Genomic DNA, 12,530 nt, shown 5'->3' on the forward strand with positions numbered 1-12,530 from the left:
TTTGGGATCAGGTAAGTCCAACTGCTTGAAGATTGACAAGGGCATCAGATTGATGCTAGCTCCCAAGTCACATAAGCATCTGTCAAAAGACACTTTCCAATAGTACATGGAATAGTGAAGCTTCCTGGATCTTTAAGCTTCGGAGGCAACTTCTGTTGCAGCATAACACTACATTCCTTCGTGAGAGCGACTATCTCTAAATCATCTAGCTTTGCCTTCCGAGAGAGAATACCTTTCATAAACTTTGCATAACTAGGTATCTGCTTAAGAGCCTCGGCAAAGGGTATGTTGATATGAAGTTTCTTGAACACCTCCAGAAACTTCTCAAATTGCTTGTCCAGCTTTTTCTTTTGTAGCCGCTTGGGAAAAGTTGGTGGAGGATAGATCTATTTCTCCCCTGTATTACCCTCAGGCAGAGTGTGCTCAACACTAGTCTTCCTTGGTTCCACTTCTTTATGTTGTTGCTCTACTTCTTTCTCAACCTCAGCTTCTTCAGTCAACTCTTGAATTTTTTCGGGATTCGCAACCTTTCCTGACCTTAAAGTGATTGCCTTTACCTATTCTTTAGCTTCCCTCTTTCCTGGCACTTCAGTGTTACTAGGTAGGCTGACGATTTAGCAAGGCATTGGCAATTTGCCCAATTTGATTTTCCAAGGTCTTGATAGAAACAACTTGACTCTTGCACATAAGCTTCAACTCCTCTAATTCAAATTTTTCATTGACTTGTTGCAGCTGCAGTTGCTGTCTAGGTGCATAGTGTGGTTGCTGAAAACCAGGGGGATTGTACTGCATAGCTGGGTACTGCTGATAAGGCTGTTGAACCGCATTCTGAGCATTGCTCCAACTGAATTAGGATGATTGCGGTCGTTGGGATGATAGGTGATTGGCACTAGTTGCTGCGATCGCCGAAAGTTGCTCACAAACTGAGCCGATTCACTAGAAATTGCGAAGTGATCAGTATCATGGGCATCAGCACAAAGTTCACAGACACTGGCGATTTGATTAACTCCATAATTAGCCAAAGTGTCCACCTTCATCGTCAAAGCCTTAAGTTGGGCAGCGATAGCAGTTGCTGCGTCCAACTCCAGAATTCCTGTGACTTTCCCATGAGTCAGTCTCTAGGAAGGATTCTGGTACTCATTAGCAGCCATCAGTTCAATAAGTTTATAAGTTTCATCGTAGCTCGTAGCCCACAAGGCTCCTCCTGAGGTTGCATCAAGCATGAGTCTAGAAGTAGCACCCAATCTATTATAGAAACAATTAATAATCATCCAATCAGGCATGCCATGGTGTGGGCACTTCCTTAGCATCTCCTTATATCGATCCCAAGCATCACACAGAGATTCCCCAATTTGATGAGCAAACTGGGTAAGAGCATTCCTGATTGCAGCAGTCTTTTCCATTGGGAAGAATTTAGTGAGACACTTTTGCGCGAGATCCTCCCAAGTGGTGATAGATCCTGCTGGTAGAGAGTGTAACCAGCACTTAGCCTTGTCCCTCAGAGAGAATGGGAAAAGGCATAGCTTGATAGCATCTTCAGTCACATCATTGAATTTAAAAGTGTCGCAGATCTCGATGAAATCCCTGATGTGCATGTTGGGGTCTTCAGTAGGAGAACCCCCAAACTGAACTGAGTTCTATATCATCTGAATCGTGTTTGACTTGTTCTCAAAAGTGTTATCCCTGATGGCTGGTCTGATGATGCTTGACTAAATGTCATTAATCTTAGGCTGAGAATAGTCCATCAAAGCCTTTGAATTTTCTGCTTGATCTCCCAATGCTACTAAAACTGGTTTTTCAACTTTCTCTTCTTCCTCTACCTTCTTTTCTTCCTCAAAAACTTCCTTACGAACTACCACAACTTCTTCCTCGGCTTTATCCAGTGTTCTCTTACGAGTATGTGAACACGTATGCATACACCCTCACTAGAGTACCTGAAATAAGATAAGGAAACAGATAAGTAACAATGTCCGAGTCAATGAACTTTAACGACCACTGATGGAAAGCACATAAACTATCAATTAACACTGCAGTCCCCGGCAGCGGCGCCAAAAACTTGTTAGTTGCTAAACACACGCTAATAATACACGCAAGTATACGAGTTCGCAAGTAGTATAGAATCTTTTCTATTTGTTCCCACAAAGACTGTATTGGTTAACTAATTAATTCACTCACTGAAGCAACAATATATGGTTATTATTCAATGCTAAGATGATGACAAATTGAGGTTGTTTATAACTAAGAATTAAATTAATGATTATAACTACGAGAATAAGACTGATTGAATTAATATATATTACAAACATGGGATTCTAACTTCATTAAATACTTCATTCAATAGCCTTATTGTTCTTAACCTTAACATGTAATGGTGATGACACTAATCAGACAACACGAAACTGATAAACGCCAACTTTCGTTACACGAGTACCATACTACCAGACATCCACAAAAGAGATAGAATCTGAATAGACAACAATTATATTGAGACCCTATATGTCTATAGAATTTGACAATATTAAGGTTTGAGCACAAGTTATCTATCGTGATTGCACAGGGAAAGTAAAATGGTTAAAATTACCTACGAATCATGCATATCGAATACATGAACCTATGTTAGCATGGCTAGTTCTAAATCCTTAAATTCACTTTCGCTTCATTAAAAACTAACACACTATCTTATAAGTTCGCGACGCTCATAAGGCGAATACGCAAAACCAGTACTAGGATATCATACAATCACCACATACCAAGGCATCAACAATTTAAGTAAAGAAATCCATAAATAAATCCGCTAGAACCCCACGATAAGGATTAGCCCATAATCGGTCTTATCATCAACGTGGGTTTTGATGAAAGCATGGTATATAAATTGTAGTCTTTATAACGAATAAATAAAACCAAGTACAAAACAAGATTAAGATTCACAAATAAGAAAACTAGCATCCAAATACAACTTAAAACAAAGGTTCACAAGTAAAAATAAGATCTTCTTCGTCTTCGTTGAATCGTGCTAAACCGGTCTTCTTACGCTCTCCTTGATATGTCTCTGGCTTGATTACTTATTAAAAATGACCTAGAGTTGTTTATATAGCAGCCCCATGCAGCAAAGAAGTCTCCCAATTCGAATTAGAATAGAATTAGAATTCTGCATCCCGACACGGCGTGGCTGCGCGCTAGATCAACGTAGGCGCGCTGGCATTCTGTACTTCGGCGCGGCCGCGCGCTTGATCAGCCCGGGCGCGCTAGGCTTCTGCCAAAACTGACTTCTTTATTTTTCTTGCAGTTTCGAGCCGACTTTCAACGAGCTTTTATTCTAACACCACCTTGACACCAAATTAGCACCAAAATAATGCTAATGCACCTGATTACCAAGATAATTCCTGAAATGCAAAAACACTCGAAAACACATCAACATACTTAACAACTTGAGTACAAAGGCATCAAGTCAAAGCTTATTAGAGCATTATAAAGTGTCATAAATGCCACTTAACACTTTAGTCCATGGAGTACTTTATCCAGCTTGTAGACATGATCTGGATATTTTGGATCAATGAACCCTGGAGGCTGTTCCACATAAACTTTTTCTTCAAGTTCACCATTCAGAAATGCACTCTTCACATCTATTTGAAACACTTTGAACTTCATGTCAGCAACATAGGCTAGAAATATTCTTATTACCTCAAGCCTTGCAACTGGATCAAAAGTCTCATCATAATCAATTCCTTCTTGCTGTGAATAGCCCTTTGCAACCATCCTTGCTTTATTTCTTGTAATAATGCCCTCACTATCTATTTTGTTTATGAACACCCATTTTGTACCAACAACTGATCTATTCCTTGGTCTTGGCACAAGAGTCCAGATTTTGTTCAATTCAAATTCATTTAGCTCATCTTGCATTGTTGTGATCCAATCAGCATCTTGAAGTGCTTCTTCCACTTTCTTGGGTTCAGTTTGAGATAAAAAATAATGATAAAGACATTCATTTTGAGTGGCTTTCCTTGTCTTGACACCACAATCAGGATTTCCAATGATTAAGTCAGGTGTATGTGACTTAGTCCATTTTCTTGCAGAAGGAAGTTGATCCATGAAGTCTCTAGTTTCATTTTACCTTGTACCACTGTTATTTCCTGAAGCTCCGCCTGATGTTTCTTGTGTTGAATCACTTGCATTAGACTCTTCATGTGAACCATGTAGCTCCTCCTCAACATATGCTTCAGTATTTGCAGAGTTTCCACTGACATGTGGCTCATCAAAGTTTAGAGTGATGTCAGGATTTGCTCTATCAGGATTTTTCAGATTATCAGGATATGACTAACTATCAGGATTTAATTGTTCATCATATGGTACTTCATTTTCAAATCTCAATTCTTCATGGCTATCTGCATCTTCTAGATCTGTAATATTCTTATCATTAAAAGACACATGAATAGATTCCATGACTGTTAGGTCCAAAAGGTACATGCAGAGGGGGTGACTGTATGTTCTTCATTTTTATTAAATTAATGCAGCGGAATATCAAAACTAAATATGCTTTTTATTCAAAGTATAAATACCCGGAGGTTTTGCCTATAACTCCAAATATAAAGATTCGAAGCAACAAGTATAGAAAGAACCAAATACAATAACTATCAATCTAGGGTTCTATCTATCACTCGAAGAATTTAAAACTCTTATCAAATGATATTAAATATAATCAAAGAAGCTTTAAATAATGAGTGTTACAAGTTTGTAAATCTTTAAATGGTGTGAATCAAATTGGACATGACCTCTCCTCATTAAATCAAGCTTTTAAGAAATCTGAATATAATTTGCAATTGTTTCATTATATTCAATGTGGGAGAGATGCAAAACCAATCTGCATATATTTGTTTATATAGACTGATAGGCTGGAGAGAGAAGAGGGAGTACGTGGCTGCATAATATCCTTTCATTTAAATTTGACAACATGTTGAATAATGTAACTTGCATCATGTAGCCAATTCTTTTATTTACTGGCGACAAGAAGCATAGAAGGAGACTTTTTACTTGATTTTAAGACTAACTTGCGACATTTTATATCCCTTATTGTGATGACTTACGACTCCCGGCTTCCTAGAAATCTAAGTGGCGACATGGATAGAAGTAGTACCACTATCCTTGCATTTCTTCTAAGTCGCAAGGTGACTTGCAACTAGATCTTCATAGGATAGCCTTACTTGATACTGCGATAGCCAAGGAAAGAAGTTTCTTGCGACCCATGCAGCTTGTAGGTGTGACTTGCGACCTATACTCCTTCTTGAAGGCAAAAAAATGATTTTGTGGGGCCAAGAAGCATATGGGTGCAAATTCTCTCTCTTCCTAGTCATTACTTGCGACTACCTTCTCTAGTATAGCAAAGGACTCATTTTTTCCTTAGAATAATTCACTCCAATGCTTGTAGAGTGCTAACTGGCAACTAGGGCTTACAACATGCACTCCTGAATTTCTTTTTCCTCTCATTTATTCCCCGAGTCTCGTACCAAGTCAAGATCAGTTCCTGTATTGAGATATTAAACTATATATCTATGATATTGCTTCTGATATTCAATGTACTGATCATGGTGACTCCTACTCAAAGGTAGTTATCACTTTGACTTAGTATCTGTAGAGCACTGCAATCCCAAAGTTGTCATATCTTCAAGTCTTCTCTCTTGAGTCTTTGTATAAACCATCAAACCTGTATTCCTAGATACGAATCCTCACTTGATAATCTTTATAATAATAATACTTAGTTTCCTTTCACGAATCACTGACAGTTAGTGCAATAGTCTGGTTCATATGTGACTATTTTCGCTTTCAGGCCTTCGTATTATATCTTCTCAAATCATTGTCAAGTCTTCTACTACATACAAACAACTTCACTAAGAATCCTTAAGGTCTTCACACTGATCCTGATAACTGCTTCGAATGACTCCAACTTTATTCTTTTGTTGCCTGATCATGTTAATGAACTTCATACAGATCACTGTTGATGTCTTCTTCACTGTAGCTTCCATAATCATCGTGTATATGCCCTATAAACAATCTGTAATGTTTCAAGTGGAATATAGATTATTTCAAAGTCCTTTGTTCTATGTTGAGTTATCCAAATCAGTATTCTTAAGTTATATATACAGCTTCAATCTTGCTCAACAATCTCCCCCTATTTGACTGATACACCTGACAGTCAAATAATAATGGAGAAGTTACAGTTTGGAGGATAACTCAACTACCATAACCAAAAATCTTTAATCAGCTTTTAACTTTCATCTCTGGACTTTGAAATGATGCTATCTTATATCTACCTTGCCTTTTATACACATTCAGCTTCAGCAGAGAACAAATTTTTTCTCCCTTTTATAAAGTTGCAGATAGATACGTCTTCAAAAAGCTGTTTTTAATAATCTTCAGATCTTCCCATAAAGCACATACAAAACATTTTGGAACTGAGAATCAAAACCCAATAATCTCTCCCCCTAAGATGAAGAAACCCCTCCTTAGTACAACAAATTTCGAAATCCCCCTTCTTACTTTCAGAAAAAAGTATTGAATCTTGATAATCTCTTTAAAATCTTTGTATAACCTCTCCCCTTTAGTTCAATAATCCTTTAAAATGTATCAGAGTGGAATCTTAGGATCAAATAACTAAGTGAAGAGATTATATATATGGTAAACACTTCCTCACAGTATAAGTGTGTGATTTCTGTTTAGTGATCTCACATTGTGTTTCACTCCACTCTACACTCAAGTGTTTGTCACTCAGTCATAGTGTGTCACTCACTCAAAGCTACAAACATCCAAGTGTGCCTGTAAGAAAATCCTTTTCATAGAAAAGTTGCCTTCCACCTTCAAGGATGGAAACTCTCAGTCAAGAGATTCAGAAATGTTCCTTCTGAGAGGGGAAATTAAGATTCTTTTAAGTGGCAGAATTCCTGATATCCCTCAACTTTCATGAAGAAGTAGACCTCATAAACTCATCAGATGATATCTGAGTTTTCATTTATAAGTTGTAATTTTGAATAATTCAAAATCATTTCTAGATTTGAATTATGGGAAGATAATCAATGATCAATGATTTACCATTTGGGATCAAATATTTCTTCTAAAGTTTGTGAAGACTTATCAGAGTCACAAATCTAGGATCATAAACCCATATCAATAATAAAGCATGGATAGATGTATCCAAGATCTTAGGATCTTAACCTAAATTTAAAATCAGAAATAATGAGCCTAGGCATGGTCCAATATCATAACTCAATCCATAGATCAGAGTTAATAGGCCAAGATCATAAGTTCTCATTCAATATCAGAGATAATAAGCAGAAACATGATTCAGGATTTCAACAATTTCATTGACCTTGATATGGTTTAACAATAATTATTGTATCAATACCTTCCTTGTGTGTGTGAATCTCACATGTGCATTGAAAGTATTTTAATCAAGGGGTAGTGACTCTTATACAGATGCCCTGGCTGACAAGAGAATTTTCAATAGATAACATTCTATTGCGAGAATGCACCTAGTAATTGTTTATATGCCTTTTCTACTCCATATCCTTTTGAGAGAATGCAGATGGGCTAACAGATGTCTTAGGTTATAGATACTCCACTTCTTTGTGAGAGATAGAGCTACAGGGTTGACATTTCCTTTCTTATGTAGTGCTTCTTGGCACTATCTCCCTCATTCTCATCACAACTCCAATACCAAGAGGTATTGATACCAACAAATTATTTTATTTTATTATAGCATTTTCCTTGGTGAGGGACTTAAGTGTAACACGCAGGCAATATAACTCAGTAGACATGTCATTTATTGCATTATTACACTCAGCTTTAGACAAATGAGCTAGACTGGTTGTGATTACCTATTTGCTTGATGAACTTGTTTCTGTTTTATCTGACTTGGCCATTAGGGCTAGATTAACATAGTTGATATCTTCATCTTCATCCAGTCCATCTGCAGCCCAGTCATTTTCCTGTATGATGAAAGCCCTTTCCTTTTGCTTGAGCAGCTCAAAGTATTTATGCTTATAATCAACATGCTCAAACTTCTTTTTTCCGGAATCAGACTTTCTACACTCACTAGCGAAATGACCTGCCAAGCCACATTTGAAACATTTGAATTTTGACTTATCAACCATGTTTCTGTTTGGCTTGGCTGCTCCAAAATTCTTCTTGAATTTGAGCTTGGCAAATCTCCTAGATAAGAATGTTAGATGCTCATCAATATCATCCATGTCATCTTGGCTCAACTGTTCTTCACTTTCAGCTACCAACCCTTTAACCTTGCTTTCACAGACCTCTGATGTAGATTCAACAGCTTCCACCTTCACCTCTTTCTCCTTCCCTAGTTCAGCAACTAGTGCAATGGATCCTCCCTTCTTTCTTCCTTTCTCCATCCTTTCATCTTGCTCTATTTCAAGCTCATAGGTTTTCAGGATGCATACAGTCTCTCCAAGGTGAACTCCTTATAATCTTATGAATTTCTCAATAAGGCTGTCATTGGTTTCCAGTCCTTTGGGAGAGATCAAAGAAACTTGAGATTGGATTCTTTTGTTTGATAGACCCTTCCATGCAACTTCAGAGAATTTAGTAGCTTTTGAAATCTACTAAATATATTAGTGAGTGACTCACTTTCTTCACAGTGAAAGCGCTCATATTGCTGAATCAGAAGCTGCATCTTGTTCTCCCTTACTCGCTCAGTACCATCACAAATAATCTGTATTGTGTCCCAAACCTCTTTCGCTGTTTTACAGTTGATGATGTTATCAAACATATCACCATCAACACCATTAAACAGTATGTTCATGGCCTTCTTATCTTTCCTAACTTGTTCATTGTCAGGATCAGACCATTCATGCCTAGGTTTTGGAACTGATGGTTCATTCCCTGTAGCTGCTCTCATAGGGACATGAGGACCTCTTTCTATACAATCCACATAAGCTTCATCTTGAGAAAGAAGATGTAGGTGTTGGATTTTTAAACGCAGCGGGATGTGGAAAAACACTTTTACACATACAAAATCCAAATAAAAGCATATAAATCGTGAATAAAAATTTGAGGGATCGAATCTAACCTTTAAAAATAATTCGGAGACAACGATCAGAGATCCTTAGCAGTTGCTCCTCAAGTGTGAAGCACTCCACCGGTATCCACCAAGAAAATGACTTTTAGGAGGAGGAGGAGGTGGAGAGAATTTGGTTTTCTGAAACTTTTGGGTTTCTGGGGTTAGAATAAAATAGGGTCTATAATAGTGTATTTATAGGCAAAATTTTCAGCTGAAATTTTCCCATAAATAATATTATTATTATTCTCATTAATAATTAAAACCCCTTTTAATTATTAATCCTTTTTCTAAACACTTTAGAAATAATTCACTCTCTTGATTTAATTTCCAAAAATTAAATCCTTAATTATTAATATTAAGAACTTTTCTTAATTAATTTATAATCAATTAAATCTCATTTAATCAATTATTAAATTTGCCAATTAATTATTTATTTCACAAATAAATAATTATTAGCCATTATTAATTAATTCCTCCACCATAAAATCATTCTCTTTTTATGGTGTGACCCTGTAGGTTCAATATTAAGCCGGTAGTAGAAATAAATAATAATAAAACTATTTTATCATTATTTATATAAATTCTCTAATTTACTAAATATGATTAATTAATTGATCACATTTATTCTACATCGTGAGTGATGCTTCTCAACATATCGCGACTATCCGGATAATATGAATTCACTGCTTAGAATACCAAGAACCTGTCAGTGAATAGTTACCGTACAATAAACTCCTTCTACCCTACAATGTCCCGATTAAATACAAGGCATGGATCTCGTGTCAAGCCTATCTAATTCAATCACTTGCTTACCATTTACTATGCGTAGTTCTATGCAAATTAGAAACTCCTTTCTAATTTCATTCACTCTGGCCAGAGATTCCTGAACTAGCATAAGTGGATCAGCCTTGAACATTCGCTTCCTTCACTGGAAGGGGTAGATCCTTTATTGATCATACACTATCTTCGTGTATAAATTCCTATACCCAGAAGAGCCCTAATAATTGTCCCTGGAGACTAAGAACTAAACCAAAGCATAGTTCAGTGTACACAAGATGACTATGATGACCTCAAGTCTAAGGATACTTGTACAACTATCACTAAGCGAACAACTGCTGACACGTGAGTGAACTCCATCAGTTGTTCAGCTGGGTGAGTCATGTTCAGTGAACTTATTCTATAATAAGCACCTACATACTAGTTATAGTGTCACCACACAAATGTCTATGAGAACAGACATCCTTCATAATGAAGCAAGCATAGTATGTACCGATCTTTGCGGATTATTAATTACCAATTAGTAATCCTATGACCAGGAACTATTTAAGTTTAGAGTTATCATCTTTTTAGGTCTCACTATTATGATCTCATCATAATCCATAAAAAGCTTTACTCTAAACTATGGTATATCTTATTTAAACACTTAAATAGATAGAGCCCGTAATAAAAACAAAACAAGTCTTTATTAATATCAATGAAATCAAAACAGATTACATAAAAGTTATTCCTAAATCCTAATACACGATTGGACTTAGGACATATTCCTTTCAATCTCCCACTTGTACTAAAGCCAATCACTCTGGTATCTAATACCCATCTTGACGATCAAAGTGACTTTCGTAAAGTAGCTTTGTGAGTGGGTCTGCTATGTTGTTATGTGTGTCAACTCTATTTCAATACAATACAAGAAATGTTATCGCGCTCCCACTAACCCTTTTGTAGACGCATGGTTCATCCACGTTTTTGATAAAATCAAACTCTTTGATTGTCTCATCAAAACGGATGTTCCATCTATGAGAAGCTTGCTTTAAACCACATATGGTTCGCAGCAGCTTACAAACTAGGTTTTCATTTCCCTTGGAAAGAAAACCATCTGGCTATTTGCCAGATCTCATAGTCGTAGTAAGCAGCATTCGCAAGCAAAATCCGAACTAATTATAACAGGGCTACAGGTAAAAGGCTTCATCAAAGTCAATCCATTGCCTTTATTTGAATTCTTTTGCCACAAGCCTGGCCTTATAGGTCTCCACCTGGCCTTCTGCTATAATCTATCTTTTGTATACCGTATACATAGATTCCATTCTGGATTTCATGGCACTATGCCATTTCTCTGAGTCAACACTACTCATAGCCTCATTATAGGTCACAGGGTCGTCATCATCAAATGATTGACAACTCATTGTCATTCTCAATGACAAGGCCATATTACCTCTCAGGTTGGCGGGACACTCTCCCTGATCTATGAATGGGCTGTTCCACAAAAGGTTGTTCAGTCAGAACAGGTGTTTCCACTCGATCTGTAGTAGTTTGTGCTTCTTGAACTTCATTAAGTTCAATTTTGCTCCCACTATTTCCTTCAAGGATAAACTCCTTTTCCAAGAAGGTAGCATGTCTGGAGACAAACACCCGATGATCGGTGCAAAAGTAATACCCTAAAGTCTCTTTAGGATATCCCACAATACTACATTTTCGGATCGATATTCCAGCTTGTCTGGGTCAACTTACTTGACATAAGTTGGACATCCACAAATCTTAACGTGTTTAAGACTCGGTTTCCTTTCTTTCCATATCTCATACGAAGTTTGAGGAACAGATTTTGGAAAGCACCTTATTCAGTAAATATGTTGAGGTTTCCAATGCATAACCCCATAGGAATACTGGAAGATTTGCATAGCTCATCATGGACCGAACTATGTCTAACAAAGTTTGATTTCTCCTTTCAGATACCAATCTGGAGGAGTCCACTGGGAGACTATACCATTTACTTTGAGATAATCTAGAAACACTCCATTAAAGTATTCACCACCTCGATCTGATCGAAGAGTTATAATACTATGTTTGGTTGTTTCTCCACTTCATACTTATATTCTTTGAACCTTTCAAAGGCCTCAGACTTGTGTTTCATCAAACACATATCCGAATCTAGATCTATCATCTATGAAAGTAATGAAGTATGAAAATCCACCCATGGCTTGCTTAGACATTGGTCCACATACATCTGTGTGTACCATTCCTAGCAAATTTGCAGTCCTCTCTCCATGTCTACTAAATGGAGACTGCAGTGCCATAACGAAGTGAGATTTTCATCATCCCTTTTCTTTTATTAGTTTGTTCAATGTGAAGTAAATTATGTCACATATATACAGACCATTATTTAAAGCACCACGTCCATAAAGAATATTATCTCTAAGAATAGAACATTCATTATTCTCAATAATAAATGAAAATCCATCCAAGTCTAACTTGGGAATAATATTCCTCACAATCGAGGGAACAAAATAACAATTATTTCAAACAATAGTCTTGCCCGTAGGCCTATGTAAATGAAATGATTCTACATCTTCAGCAGCAACTCTTGCTCCATTTCCCATCAGTAGAATCACCTCCTCTTCCTCAAGAGTCCTACTTCTCCTTGGTCCCTGCAACAAATTGCAGATATGAGAACCACAGGCGGTATCTAATA

The 12,530-nt window shown here is 36.9% G+C and overlaps 1 non-coding gene across 1 annotated transcript; it reads left to right on the forward strand.

The window, feature by feature from the left end:
• Positions 1–1,281: 1,281 nt before the first annotated feature.
• Positions 1,282–1,388, forward strand: LOC141682291 (small nucleolar RNA R71). The gene has a single exon (XR_012559698.1). It is a non-coding gene; the product is annotated as a small nucleolar RNA R71 (small nucleolar RNA).
• Positions 1,389–12,530: the final 11,142 nt, after the last annotated feature.

Source organism: Apium graveolens, chromosome 1 (assembly GCF_009905375.1).
Source record: "Apium graveolens cultivar Ventura chromosome 1, ASM990537v1, whole genome shotgun sequence".
Lineage (NCBI taxonomy): Eukaryota > Viridiplantae > Streptophyta > Magnoliopsida > Apiales > Apiaceae > Apium > Apium graveolens.